The 15,394-nt window shown below is 41.6% G+C and overlaps 1 protein-coding gene across 5 annotated transcripts in view; it reads left to right on the top strand.

Moving 5' to 3' along the window:
* GPR19 (G protein-coupled receptor 19) overlaps positions 1-15,394 on the top strand; it is a 38,991-nt gene that overhangs the window by 4,085 nt on the left and 19,512 nt on the right. For all 5 annotated transcript variants that reach the window (XM_043882420.1, XM_043882419.1, XM_043882418.1 and 2 more), the window contains exon 3: positions 10,469-10,625. The gene's annotated coding sequence lies outside the window, so the exon portion shown is untranslated. The remainder of the gene's footprint in view (positions 1-10,468; positions 10,626-15,394) is intronic.

Here is a 15,394-nt window from a genome sequence, read left to right as displayed (position 1 = left end):
GCAGACATCTCTTCTAGACAGTGATTTTATTTCCTTTAGGTATATACCCAGAAGTGGACTTTCCAGGTGTCTAAAATCAAGATTGCCAGGAGAAATATCAATAACCTCACATATGCAGATGACACCACCCTTATGGCAGAAAGTGAAGAGGAACTAAAAAGCCTCTTGATGAAAGTGAAAGAGGAGAGTGAAAAAGTTGGCTTAAAGCTCAACATTCAGAAAATTAAGATCATGGCATCTGGTCCCATCACTTCATGGCAAATAGATGGGGAAACAGTGGAAACAGTGTCAGGCTTTATTTTTCTGGGCTCCAAAATCACTGCAGATGGTGATTGCAGTCATGAAATTAAAAGACGCTTATTCCATGGAAGGAAAGTTATGACCAACCTAGATAGCATATTAAAAAGCAGAGACATGACTTTGCCAACAAAGATCTGTCTAGTCAAGGCTATGGTTTTTCCAGTGGTCATGTATGGATGTGAGAGTTGGACTGTGAAGAAAGCTGAGTGCCGAAGAATTGATGCTTTTGAACTGTGGTGTTGGAGAAGACTCCTGAGAGTCCCTTGGTGCAAGGAGATCCAACCAGTCCATCCTAAAGGAGATCAGTCCTGGGTGTTCATTGGAAGGACTGATGCCGAAGCTGAAACTCCAGTACTTTGGCCACCTCATGCGAAGAGTTAACTCATTGGAAAAGACCCTGATGCTGGGAGGGATTGGGGACAGGAGGAGAAGGGGACAACAGAGGATAAGATGGCTGGATGGCATCTCCGACTCGATGGACATGAGTTTGAGTAAACTCTGGGAGTTGGTGATGGACAGGGAGGCCTGGCATGCTGCGATTCATGGGGTCAAAAAGAGTTGGACATGACTGAGCGACTAAACTGAACTAAATTGAGTGGTAAAGAATCTGTCTGCCAACGCAGGAGACATGGGTTTGATCCCAGGGTCGGGAAGATCCCCTGGAGGAGGGCATGGCAGCCCACTCCAGTATTCTTGCCTGGAAAATTCTATGGACAAATGAGCCTGGGGGGTTCTAGTTCATGGGGCTGCAAAGAGTCAGACATGACTGAGCAACTAGACAACAACAGTATACTCAGAAGTAGGCTTGCTGCATCATATTGTAATTCTGTTTTAATTGAGACTGGTTCATTTAGATACAAGCTTTGAATTTTGTAAGGTCATGTAACTTGCACAGAGCTGAGGCCACCATTTGTGCATTAGTAATCGGAACAAGGTGATTGCAAAAGAGAAGCAGGTGAATGCTGTTAATTAAGAGAGAGAAAATGGGAGAGAATAGGTTTTGTAGCCTCAAGAGAGAAAGAGATGGAGTCGGTGGCTATCTCAGCTCTGACAGCTTTCTGTCCCTTACTTTAGTCCCATCTTTGGTGTCACTACCACTTCCTGTTCTTGAGTTCCCTGCAGTTCTTCTTCAGAATCTTTATAATAAATCCACCTCCACCCCAGTGGCTTTCTTATTTCCCCTTAGATAGCTCTCTAATGTGGCTAGTTGTGTTCTCCCTTTCCTCCTGCCCTTGGATTAATAAAACCATAATTTTCCACAACAGGAACACACACAAATGCAGCAGGGACACTTTTTAACTCACTACTGCTCAAATATGCCAAGAAAAAGTAGTTCTCTTCATTGTTTTCTAGAGTTTTCATGTGGGTATGTTATCTATTATTGCATAACAAAATTCCCCCAAACTTAGGAACTTAATAATAAGCATTACCTTATCATTTTTGTGGGTGAGGAATTTGGGAGCAGCTTAACCAGGTAGTTCTGGCCTGGGATCTCACAAAGTTGCAGTCAGGATGTTGTCTGTGACTTCCTTAGTGGTACAGTGGATAAGAATCCACTTGCCAATGCAGGGGACATGAGTTCAATCCCTGGTCCAGGAAGATTCCACAACATAGAGTGTGTGCATGCTTAGTCACTTCAGTCATGTCTGACTCTCTGTGACCCCATGGACCATGGCCAGCCAGGCTCCTCTGTCCATGGGATTCTCCAGGCAAGGATACTGGAGTGGGTTGCCATTTCCTTCTCCAGTGAGAAAGTATGAAGTGAGTGAAGTGAAGTCACTCAGTCGTGTCTGACTCTTTGTGACCCCATGGACTGCAGCCTACCAGGCTCCTCCATCTGTGGGATTCTCCAGGCAAGAATACTGGAGTGGGTTGCCATTTCCTTCTCCACCGCAACGTAGAGTAACTAAGCCTATATGCCATTAACTACTGAAGTTCGCACACCCTAGAGTCTGTGCTCTGCATAAGAGAAGCCATCGCAATGCACTACAGCTGGAAATTAGCCCTCCCTTGCTGCAACTAGGGAAAGCCCATGTGCAGCAGTGAAGACCCAGCAGAACAACAACAAAAAAAGATGTCATCTGGACTGCAGTCGCTTGACTAGGGCTGGAGGATCTGATATCAGGGTGGCTCCCTGTCCTGTTGCTAGTTGGCACTGGTTGGTGAGAGGCCTCAGTTTCCCATGCATGGACCTCTTTACAGTACAGCATTAGTGTCCTTATGACATGGTGGCTGGCTTCCCCAAGAATGAGTCATCCAAGAGGGAGAGAGCCAGGCAGAAACTGTCCTTGCGATGATCTAGCCACAGAAATTACAGAGAATCACTTCTACCACATCATTTTAACTGGAAACAGGTTGTAAGGATGGCCCATGTTCAAGAGAAATATTATTAGATGTCACCATTTGAAGGGAGGCATATCAAAGAATTTGTGGTCATATTTTAAAGTCATCCCAACTGTTCGATTACAGAAAAACCAACTAAGTGTCCAGTTCAGTCTCAAATATAGTTCAATCAATTTCATTATTTAAGTGGTTCCTTTAAGTAGCATAAGTCTCCTTTGAATAAAAATGTGTCCTGTTTCATAATGTTTCCCAAGGAGGTCCTGACATCGTCTCTGACGATAACGTCCATGTGTATGAAGGGTGGGGAGGGGCAATAGATACACCCTTGTGGACTCGTGAGTAGGCTTCGTTCTGGACCTACTGTGTGCACGGGCAGGGTTTTTGCATGATGCCCCTTGCTGGCCTGATCACTGGGGAACCTGCTGGCCTGTGATGCTGAAGCCTGGATCTCATGAATTCATGGCCCATTTTTGGCTTCAGGCAAATCTCCCAGGGAGGAACAGCCTCTCCCCCTTAGCAACTCTGCTTCTCCTTGGCTCTTGCTATCGAGTCACCTCACCTGACCACAGCAGGTCCCATGGCTGTTAGTTTAACATCCATGCTTCAAAGGAACAGGAAACTCTTGGGATGGTCAGCTGCTCTGTATGCCTGTGTACGCTGTAGAAAATTTGCCATTGGCCCAAATGGCCATGCAAAGTTCAGAAAGAGGTGTGAGGGGAGCTGTCTCCAGAGGGGAGCAAAAGCAGAGATCTCTTGCCCTGAGTGCTCCTCTCAACCTGGAGGTAACTTACTGTGGTACACAGGGTTAGGACACCTATAGATATTCACCCTAATACTCAGACCCTGTGAATATGTTACCTTCCAGGGTAAAAGGGACTTTGTAGATATGACTAAGTTAACGCCTTGAGAGGGGAGATTATCCTGGATTATCTCGAGGATCCAATCTAGTGACTTTCCAGTCTGAGGTCAGAGTCACAGGGAGTGACTCTGGAATGGTTACTTTCTGACTGTGAAGTAATGGTTAAAGAGATACAAGATGGTTGGTTTCAAAGATGGAGTAAGGGAGTTAAGAGCCAAAGGATGTAGGCAGCATGGAAACAGATTCTCTTTTCTGTAGCCTCCAGAAGAGAACACGGCCCTGCTGTCTCCATAATCTGAGCCCTAAGACCCATGTTGAATTTCTGACCTACAATACCATAAGACAGTAGATTTTTGTTGTTTGAAGCCATTGTTTCCAATAATTTGAAAGAGTCACCAAGAGAAAATGAATACGCTCATATCCTTCTTAGGTCTAGAAGGAGTCAGGTCCAGTGACTGGCTGCTTTATTCTCCTTTATCTCTTTCTCTCTGAACCTGAGATCTAGAGGGAGAGACTCTTACTCTCTGTGTGGCATGTCCTTGTCCACCACAGAGCAGAATTTATTACTTTCCATTTTCATTCAGACAACAGAGTTGAAAGTACAGTACAGTAAACACCCACACACTCTTCACCTAGATTCGCCAGTTGTTACTTTCCTTTTCTGATTATGTATGTACGTATTTTTTCTTGTTTAACCACATGTGAGTAACTTGAATTCATCTTGACCTTTCATCCTTAATTCTTCAACATCTCCTTTAAGTATAAGAAAATCCACCCATTAACTACAATTCCTTTCTCACACCCAATAGAAATAATGATTTCCTGACACCATCTAATACAAATCACAAGACAAATTTCCCCAATTGTCCCCAAAATATTTTAGAGCTATTTTATACTAACTCTCTCTCCTCAGTCAGCATTTCATCAAATTACGTGCTTTGCAATTGGTTTTCTTTAGTCTCTTAAATCTGTCACAGCTCACCCTTCTTATTTTAAAACAATGACCTTCTGATAAGTCCAGACTAGTTCTCTTGCAGAATATTCTGTGTTCTCAATTTGGTTGATTTTTTTCTTATAATGTCTTTGATTTGTTTCTCCAACCACCGCTTCCCCCACCCCACTCCCCTCCCCGAGAGGCACACTGTATAGAGGTTTGATTATATTCAGATAAATGTTTTTTGGAAAGAATACTTCATGAGTAATGTTGAGTAGGTTACATTGCTTTATGTTAGACACTAATTTCAGGTTGTCCCATTGTTGTATGTGTGCTCAGTCATGCCTGACTCTTTGCTACCCTATGGACGGTGGCCCACCATTGTTAGTGATGCTAAATTTGGTCACTTGGTTAAGATGATGACCCCCTCTCCCAGTCTCACCATTGAAAGTTTGTAAATAATCTACAAACAACCTGTTCCCAACAACTTTTCATCTCCTGGTTTGAATATCTGTTGTGGTCCTTGCCTGAATCATTTCTTACACTGGGGCCTGCAAAAATGGTATTCTAACTATTATATTCTGCATTTATTAGCTGGCATTCTTTTGTAAATAGAGTTTTCTTTAAGAGAACTGTTTTAATGAATCTCTCAGTGGACAATTGGATAGTGGTTTGCTTTCAGCTTTATTTTTTTATTTTTTTTTAATTTAAATTATTTATTTATTTTACTTTACAACATTGTATTGGTTTTGCCATACATTGACATGAATCTGCCATGGGTGTACATGTGTTCCCCATCCTGAACCCCCCTCCCAACTCCCTCCCCATTCCATCCCTCTGGGTCATCCCAGTGCACCAGCCCCGAGCATCCTGTATCATGCATCGAACCTGGACTGGCGATTCACTTCACATATGATAATTTAAATGTTTCAATGCCATTCTCCCATATCATCCCACCCTCACCCTCTCCCACAGAGTCCAAAAGACTGTTCAATACATCTGTGTCTCTCTTGCTATCTCACATACAGGGTTATCGTTACCATCTTTCTAAATTCTGTATATATGTGTTAGTATACTGTATTGGTGTTTTTCTTTCTGGCTTACTTCACTCTGTATAATAGGCTCCAATTTCATCCACCTCATTAGTATTGATTCAAAGGTATTCTTTTTAATGGCTGAGTAATATTCCATTGTATATATATATACCACAGCTTTCTTATCCACTCATCTGCTGATGGGCATCTAGGTTGCCTCCATGTCCTGGCTATTATAAACAGTGCTGCGATGAACATTGGGGTACACGTGTCTCTTTCAATTCTGGTTTCTTCAGTATGCCCAGCAGTGGGATTGCTGGGTCATATGGCAGTTCTATTTCCAATTTTTTAAGGAATCTCCACACTGTTCTCCATAGTGGCTGTACTAGTTTGCATTCCCACCAACAGTGTGAGAGGGTTCCCTTTTCTCCACACCCTCTCCAGCATTTATTGCTTGTAGACTTTTGGATAGCAGCCATTCTGACTGGCGTGTAATGGTACCTCATTGTGGTTTTGATTTGCATTTCTCTGATAATGAGTGATGTTGAGCATCTTTTCATATGTTTGTTAGCCATCTGTATGTCTTCTTTGGAGAAATGCCTGTTTAGTTCTTTGGCCCACTTTTTGATTGGGTCTTTTATTTTTCTGGAATTGAGCTGCAGGAGTTGCTTGTATATTTTTGAGATTAATTCTTTGTCCGTTGCTTCATTTGCTATTATTTTCTCCCATTCTGAAAGTTGTCCTTTCACTTTGCTTATAGTTTCCTTTGTTGTGCAGAAGCTTTTAATTTTAATTAGGTACCATTTGTTTATCCCTGTTTTTATTTCCAGTATTCTGGGAGGTAGGTCATAGAGAATCCTGCTGTGGTTTATGTCAGAGAGTGTTTTGCCTATGTTTTCCTCTAGGAGTTTTATAGTTTCTGGTCTTACATTTAGATCTTTAATCCATTTTGAGTTTATTTTATGGTGTTAGAAAGTGTTCTAGTTTCATTCTTTTACAAGTGGTTGACCAGTTTTCTCAGCCCCACTTGTTAAAGAGGTTGTCTTTTCTCCATTGTATGTTCTTGCCTCCTTTGTCAAAGATAAGGTGCCCATAGATGCATGGATTTATCTCTGGGCTTTCTATTCTGTTCCATTGATCTATATTTCTGTCTTTGTGCTAGTACCATACTGTCTTGATGACTGTGGCTTTGTAGTAGAGACTGAAGCCTGGCAGGTTGATTCCTCCAGTTGCATTCTTCTTTCTCAAGATTGCTTTGGCTATTCGAGGTTTTTTGTATTTCCATTCAAATTGTGAAATTATTTGTTCTAGTTCTCTGAAAAATACCATTGGTATCAGCTTTGTTTAAAGCAGTTGGAAAGCTTTTTTTTTAAAGGATGTGTTAACTCAGTTATCAAGTTCACTAATATCTCAATAGCATCCTCAATGTTTCCAGTTGTTTCTTTTGCTTGGCTCCCAGGCAATTGACCGTGGTAGGATTTGAGGTAGAGGTGGGTGAGAGGTTCACCAGTCTGTGGTAAAAGGGAAGAAAAATTTCTAGATGGGAATCAAGAACCAGCATGATATTTTGACTGCACCAGTTCACAGGAAGATCAGTTTGTGGAAGTTAAGGATCTAAAAATTAATTCTCATAGAACTGGCTACAGACTTCGGGACCCTTTGGAAAATTTTTGCCTGCCCCAGCCTGAAGGCCTGCTCGATGGTACCAGACAATCTGAGCAAAGTCTTCCATATTTGTTTGATGACAGACAAAGAAATTTTGAGAATGGCTTTCAAAACAGTAGCTTGGATTTCAAGCCTATTGTCTTGCTGTACACTCCTGTTTTAAATTTTGGAAGCTGAATATTTATTCCTTCTTTTTTTCCCATCACTTTGGTAACTCCAAAGAGTGCCACATTCCCTGTCCCCAAGGAAATTGATTCCCCAGGCAGGCAGAGGAGAAAAAAAAATCACATAAATTATTTTCAAAATATGACCCCAGTTACACAAATATTACGGGATTTTATGGGTTGGATGGAAGATGACTGTCTACTTTCTTCAAAAATGCTGGGAATAAGTTTGATGATTATAAATATAATATTTTAATATAATTCATATATTACATAGCATTTTATAGCTATTATTAATAATATTTCAGATTATTATTCCTTATGAAATTGTTTTTATTATTATTATTTTTTTATTATTTTATCATTAAGCTATGATGTACATGTGCAGTCATTCTAAAAAGAATGAATAATTTGATCTTTTTTTGCGCTCAAATGATTTAAAGCAGTCTTTCTGATTTCTTCTGTCAAAGGCCTACAGTACTGAATCACATCAGTCACATTAAATTGATGTTACTTTAAATGAATCCATTATTTATGATATAGAATAGTATAGTATAGTGTACCTGCTCTGGAGTTAGACTAAATAGTCCCAAGTCCTAGCTCCTATACTAACTAGTGGTGTGGTTGTGGGCATATTACTTCTCCTCCCTAAGTTTCCTTGTCTGTAAAACAGGAATGTTAATGACAGTGCCTGTCTTATGGTTGGATGTGCTCAGTCGTGTCCAACTCTTTGCCACTCCATGGATTGTAGCCCGCCAGGCTCCTCTGTCCATGGGGATTCTCCAGGCAAGAATACTGGAGTGGGTTGCCATGCCCTCTTCCAGGGGATCTTCTTGACCCAGGGATCCAACCCAGGTCTCCTGCACTACAGGCGGAATCTTTACCGTCTGAGCCACCATAATTTGCTGAGAAACATAATACATCACCCCACTCCCAATATTTTTTTTACCAGTGTGATGAATGTTTTATTAAAAATATGATAATTTCTTTTACCAAGTCAGGCTAAACCTCCAAGGAGTCTATTAAATAAATGAGAAAAATACAGTTAAGTTTTTCTCTGGTTGGATAGGAGGATAAAATGAAATCATGGCTCATGATAAATAATTAGCTGGTTCTGTTGTCATTGCTGTTATTATTATTCTTATTATTCACTAAGAGAAGAGAGATGATATTAAGTTACCATCTGACTGACTCTCTTAAGAATTTCTTCAAACACATGTCCAGCTTTCCTGATAAATTAATTTTCTGAAAGGGGCCAGTGTTAGAATTAACAGAGTTGAATTTCTCTGAGCCTTACATAGAAAAACTAGAATTAACTTGATTCTTATCCTAGAATAAAAGAAGTAAACATGTCTTAAGCTACGGACATTAGGCCAGGAAAGAGCTTCAGGTCATGAAATTACACTGGGGCTCTTCTATGCTACCTCTTTTCTTAACAGAATTTGCCTTACTGCACATTGAAAGTCAGTATTTCTACCTGAACCCCCCCCAAAGAAATACAATATTCAGAATTGCCATGCTTAGAATTCTGAGTTAGAAACAAACAGGTTATATGTATACCTAAAGAGACAAATGTATAGATTCAGTTCCTAACTTGGGATAGTCCAAATGTTATGCAAGGGATTGACCTTTTTATTCAAATTTATTTTTATTTAAAATAATCCAACAAGTCACAATTAACAATATTTATCTTTTGTCCTGTAAATTCATAAAGCATGCACAATTGTTCCTAGTTCAGGTGTAGGTCTAGTGTATCTCCCACTTAAGCCTGTTAGATCTAGATGAATGGCCTCATAAAAGTCAGAAGCCGCAACCTGAGAAGTATGTTTCCTGTGTTCTTCCACCCCTCCACCCCCTCCACCCCCCCACCCCAACCCCGCTTTCTGATGGCACGCCACAGTCCTTCTGTGAAGCTGGCATTTTCATTCTGTTGCACCTAAATAGATTTTTAAGGAAAGAAGCAGTGAAGGGTGGAAGGAGTTACCATCACAGTGTCCATACTAATTCCTAGAATCCTTTCAAGATTTAGGGTCAGTAACAATTCAGTAAAGAAGGGGCCCATTAGGTAAATTGGCTCTGAAAATGCTAATTGAAAGTCCTCCTCTGCAATTCAGTTCTGTTCCCTCTTCCTTTCTTTAGTCAGCAGGGTCCCATGGTGACTGGTTCTGAACGCAGTCATCCCCTTCAGCAGTTGCCTAGCACCATGGCAACCAGGACGTCAGCGAAGCAGGAAAGACCCTGCACAAAACAGCTCCTACCAGACTCGCTCTCTGCCTCTTAACTCAGCCCTGCCTGAGGCCTAGGGATGGGGCTAAGGACATCTGAACATACACACTCAGGAAACCTACATATTTCTGTGGTTGTGCCTGTGAGCATAGATATATGGGCATATGATAAACTGTGTAATGAGAATTTCCTCTCCACCCCCAAAACATGGAGCATGTTTCAAGAGTGTGGATGGGTGGTGGGATGGGGGTGGGAAGGTAGACATTTGATGATATGTAAAAATTATATTTGTGTTTATAAAAGTAAGTTGACAGTAGGGGAAGTTGGAGTCCTACTTATATATGGCCAGGTGTATGTTTAGACACAAAACCTCAGGGAAATATTTTTAAAATAGTTGTATTCACCCGAGAGTGAAGTAGACGAATGAGCACTGCTGAGGGGGTATAATGCTGTCCGTGGTGCTGAACACTTGATTTTTGTCAGATGTGCCAAGGGGGCTCTGGAGGGAGCTTAGGGAACACCATTCCAACTTAGGGTATGGATGACAAGAAAGAAAGGGAGGGCCCGGGGAGAAAGCATCCTTTCCTGCCCTTCCAAGCAATTCTGCATGTCCAGGATAAAATGTTCAGATGAGAAATAAAAAAGAAAGTGGCGAAGTAACTAGAGGTTTGGATGGTTGAATCTTCCCCTTTTCATATGGAGATTTTTGGTCTGAGCCAATCAGGTCGGAGATTTCTGCCTCTGTGCTCCTGAAAGGAAAAGTGAGGGGGAAGGGAGAGAGAAGCTGGCCACATTCTCCTCGTGAGCCACATGATCCATTTCCCATGTGACACATTCCAGAGCCCAGGAAAGGAGAAGGGAGGGGCGCCGGGAGAGTGGGGCTGGGGGCGGGAAGATGGTTTAACAGTCACCCCTGCACAGCGTCATCTTGTCTTCCCACCAGGAAGCAGGCTGTGAGCCAAGGGGAAGGCAGAGGACAGATATGACTGTGTTCCCAAGCTTCTGTGGTGGTTTATGGCATCCTCCAAACTCCTCTGCAAGGGCTGATCCTGACCACGAAGACCCAAGGAGACCGTCTCTGAAATCAAGTCCAGATGAAGGTATGTGCTAGAGACCCCGCGGTTTCGTGGCTGAAATTTGGCTCAGAGGATATGATACCTTCTGTTTTCCAGGCCATTTGGAGATTTTGTCTTGGCTTACATGTTGGTTAGGGGCTTTTGATTTGTCACAGGTCCAGAAAAGATGCCTAGGTAGTTCTATAAAATGCATAATTCACCACAGTAACTGCCTGTTGAAGAAAAATGAGATGGACATTGTATACAGTGATAATGAATAAAACAAAGCACTCATTGCTGAAACAGATTTTTTTTTTTCCTTTGAATCCTGGAAAGAGGGAAAAATAATATTACTGACACCAGCCAGATTTCATATGTCACTACAATCAAATCCTGTTTCATCCTTTTTCAGCTGCTTATTCTGTGTCCATGTTCCCAAAGGTTATTGGCTGTGGCTGAGGGAGTCTGAGTGGGCTAGCATGCTGTTTCTTTGTGCTGTGTGATCATCTTCCTTCTGATGTCCCTGATACCAGGAGTGCTTGTGATTGTTTTCAGCTCTCTGTTAGGGATGGTAGGCTGTCCACCAAATCTCATATCTTTCAGAATAGCTACCAAGAAGGCTCCCAGGAAGTCCTCAAAGGAATCTTCCAGAGTTACAGGCTAAAAGAATCTGCCATGCACTCAAATCTTGATCCCTTTGATTATTTCTACCCAGCACAAAGAGAGGAACTAGCAGATTTACATTTTATTTTGTCTTTATTTAACAAATACTTATAAAGTTCTTGCTATGTGTAAGGCATCATTCTAAGCACACTCGGTTATTTAATCTGTATAATAACCTTCTGTGGGAGTTATTATTAGTACCCACATTTTGAAGATGAAGAAACTAAGGCACAGAGAAGTTAAGGAACTTTCCCAAGGTCACACAGCAATCAAATAGGAGAAATAGGGTTTGGACTGAAAAAACTTGACATCAGAGTCCATGCTCTTAACCACTGAACTGTGTTGCTTCCCTGCTTCCGTTATTTCAGATGATGTCAACAGTTGATTTGGTTACAAATTTTGTCCAGCTGACACTACTAGAACATGGAATCATTTTCCCTGGCTAAAACAGATCCCCAGTGAAGTCTGTATTTAATTTTGAATTATCCCACTAGTCACATTCTGTACCCCCAAATAACTCAGTAAGTAATTGCCTGTTCTTCTCTTCCCCTTGTGCTGTATAGATATCTGGTAGTAAAACACTGTGTTGCTATGGTGACCAAAGGATGTCTAAAGGAAAAAAAGAAATCTAAAATTACTTCATGGTTGATTTTTTTTTTAATCAACCCAGAAACATTCTTCCATCCTCAGGACCTAGTAACAAGACCAGCCTAACCATATTATCTTTAACAGTACTTACCTGGTTTTCAGAATAAAATAAATAGATTAAAAACTCCTAAAATTATAAACACAAACTATGCTTTATCAAACTGACTAGATTTATTGCTTTAAAATAACATTATCATACTTTAAAACAGGGAATAGACCTCTCTTTTGCAAATTATCTCAGGTTTTATGGGAAAAAGAGGGATTTTTTAACTTCTGAAAATATCTGAAATATAAGGTTTACTTCCTCTTGGTCTGTGTTGTTTCCCTTCTGGCCCCTGACAAGAAAAGATGACATCTCATTCTTATATGCTGTGGGAAAACTTAAAGAAGTTACTGGGTGGGTCAAAGATAACAGAGAGAAAGAAAAGGGGGTAAGAATTCAAAATTTGTGGAATTCCTCATGGTATAAGGTGTTTCCCTTGAGGCTTTCACTGAAAAACACTTTGAGAGGAGGGTGTCTCCCTGACACCTTGAACTTTATTGAACTTTAGTTCTTAGATTAAGCCTTTGATCCTTGCTGAAATCTACATTTCCCTGGAACAAGTACACTTAACACTATTGTAGTCATCTGAAGTCAGCTTCTGGACAGAAGGGACCCACTTCTTCCATCTCTGGATTTCTAGCACTTAGCACCTGGCCTGTTTATGATATCATCCCAATCTGCACTTGTGAATGAAGAATGGGAAGACTGAAGACTCTGACAGTATTCTTGGGGCCCATATCTATTTTGTTTTGCATGCTTTTATGGGGAACGATCTTGAGGAGGTTAAAGTGTAGTAGGGGAAAACTTGGCAACAGTCAAAGTTATGTCTGAAATTTACATATGCTAGTCAGACCAACCCTGGAGCAGACTAGAGTTCAAGAAAGATCCATAAATTTTTTTCCTGGGGATTACCAATCCCCCTGACATTTTATTTAACATTTAGAATGAACTTCTCCTGATATTTGTATCTACATCTACATGGAGGCACCCTGAACAGTCTCATTTTCCTCTGATGTTTTTTGGCCTGGCATCATCTCCCAATGTTGAGATAGTTCACCTTGGGCCAAGAGAGAATGTCTTGAGAAGGTCACTTCCTGCCCCAGGCTGTCCTGTCCTAACCAACCATCCCTCACACTCCTTGGGACATTGCACCAAGATCCTATCCCACTGGCCTACAGGACTCCTCCCTGGAGAACCATGGGATCTTCAGAGTCAGAATTGATTGAGCCAGACTGCCGTTTCCATACCGTGGCGATTAGGACCTGAGTACAAGAGATTGTCTTGGGGCATCTTTAAAGTTTGCTTGGGATTTGAATTTAAGTTATCAGGTTAATAACTAGGCTTAAAATAGTCACTCCTCCTGATAGCATACACAAATATAACCCGTTCTATTCTTTTCCTTGGCTTCCCTGGTGGCTCAATGGCAAAGAATCTGCCTGCCAATGCAGAAGCTGCAAGTTCAATCCCTGGGTTGGGGAGATCCCCTGGAGAAGGAAAAGCATGGGTTGCCTGGGAAATCCCATGGACAGAGGAGCCTGGCGGGCTACAGTCCATGGGGTTGCAAAAGAGTCAGACATGACTTAAAACTAAACAGCAATTCTTTTTCCATCTGATTAAGGGTCATTAAGAACATTAAGAGTAGGGTTTGTGGATAAGGTGTGGTTCAGACAGTAAAGTGTCTGCCTACAATGCAGGAGACCCGGGTTCGATCCCTGGTTTGGGAAGATCCTCTGGAGAAGGAAATGACAACCCACTCCAGTGCTCTTGCCTGGAAAATCCCATGGACAGAGTAGCCTAGTAGACTACAGTCCATGGGGTCACAAAGAGGCAGACACGACTAAGCGACTTCACTTTCTTTTTTTCTTTCACCGTGTGTCCTTTAATCCTGTCTATGCATCCTCCCAGCCTTCAGTGTGGCCTGGAGGGAATGAGTTGTGGAAAAGAAGCAGCCCTGCTGGAAACACTATAGCTGGCCAGCAAGCGTGCTTGCCAACTGCACGCTTGCTGGCCTCCTCAGATGAGCAGGGCTGTGCACACAAGAGGCTTGGGTCTAGAAGCCTCTTTGGGTTTCCACTCATCCCTCTCAAATCTAAAAAGGGACAGTCCTCTCAACCAGCTGAACAGGAGCAGACAGAGAGAAAGTGGAGAGGCTCCCCTGGAGGAGAGACCTTGCTAAGAACACTTTCAGCTTGGAGGCTGGGGATGAAAGAAGAAACACGAAGAGGAACAGTGAGGGTGCATGGAGCTTGTGAAAGTGATACCTGGGTCCTGCCTTTCACTCAGTCACTTCTGGCTGCTAGTCTGCCCTGCCCACCAGATTATCAGATCCTTTCCTAGGATGTGTATCCTAGGGGAGGTAGAAGGAATAGAGACAAAGATCAGAGTGTGGGTGCAATTTCTTCTCTGAGTCCAGACAAACAGTGGGTTGAGATGAGAGGACAGTTTAAAAACCAAAAGGGCAGTCACCATCATGAATATATTTCCCTGTTTGTAGCCTCATTTTTCCTGGGCCAAACTTGGAAAGTGCTCATTTCTTGGAGCCTGTCATTCAGCATATTTCCAAGGCACTGAATGACTGTCATGTTTAATCTTGATGGACGCTCTCTGATATGTGTTACTAGACCCAATTTCTGATCAGGAAACTGGAGCTCAGGGTAACTAATCTGCCCAAAGCCACCCACAGCAAATAAAGCCAGCATCTGAATCCAGGTCTTTCCGGTTCCACTATGTCCCAAAGGAAGATTCTTTCCTCTATATTCTTTTAAAAATATTTTTGGATGTTAGAGTAATAACAAATACAATTCTAGAAAATTTGGAAAATATAAAGACAAATAAAAGAATAATGAAAATAAAAATCAGTTGTGGTCTGGCCACCTAGAAGCAACTTATTTTAAAATTTTGGTGTTTTTCTTCTCAGTCTTTTTCAATGCATATAGTGATAACAAAAGTAAACTTCTGTTAAGCTCTGGCTTTGTTCGGGACATTGTTCTTAGCTCCTTTTTGTGTCATTTTTTTCTCACAACAAATCAATAAGGTGGAGACTGTTATTATTCTAATTTTACAGGTAAAGACAATAAGCACATAGATGTTAAATAACTTATACAAGTAACAGGTGATTTGAAACCCAGGCAGGTTGGCTTGAGAGCAAGGTTTTTCAGCCTCAGCACTATTGGCATCTTGGTTCAGACAGTTCTGTGTTGGGAATGGAGCCCTTGTCCTCTTTATTGTAGTATGTTTAGCAGCATCCTTGGCCTCTACCTATGAGATATCAACACTTTCCTCCCTGAGTTGTGAAAATCAAGAGTGTCCCAGTATTGCCAAATGTCCCCTGGGAGGCAAAATGGCCTCTGGACCACTAGTTCAAGAGCCTGTGCTTTGAACCATGCATGGTGGTTGAGATAACATAGCCTCTTCATATTTTAAGTGTGTTTAGAGTATTTTCTTCTACATGTCAAGAAAG

The sequence above is a fragment of the Cervus elaphus genome, chromosome 22 (genome assembly GCF_910594005.1).
Source record: "Cervus elaphus chromosome 22, mCerEla1.1, whole genome shotgun sequence".
NCBI classification, from domain to species: Eukaryota; Metazoa; Chordata; class Mammalia; order Artiodactyla; family Cervidae; genus Cervus; species Cervus elaphus.
This window is presented reverse-complemented; position numbering and strand designations above follow the sequence as displayed.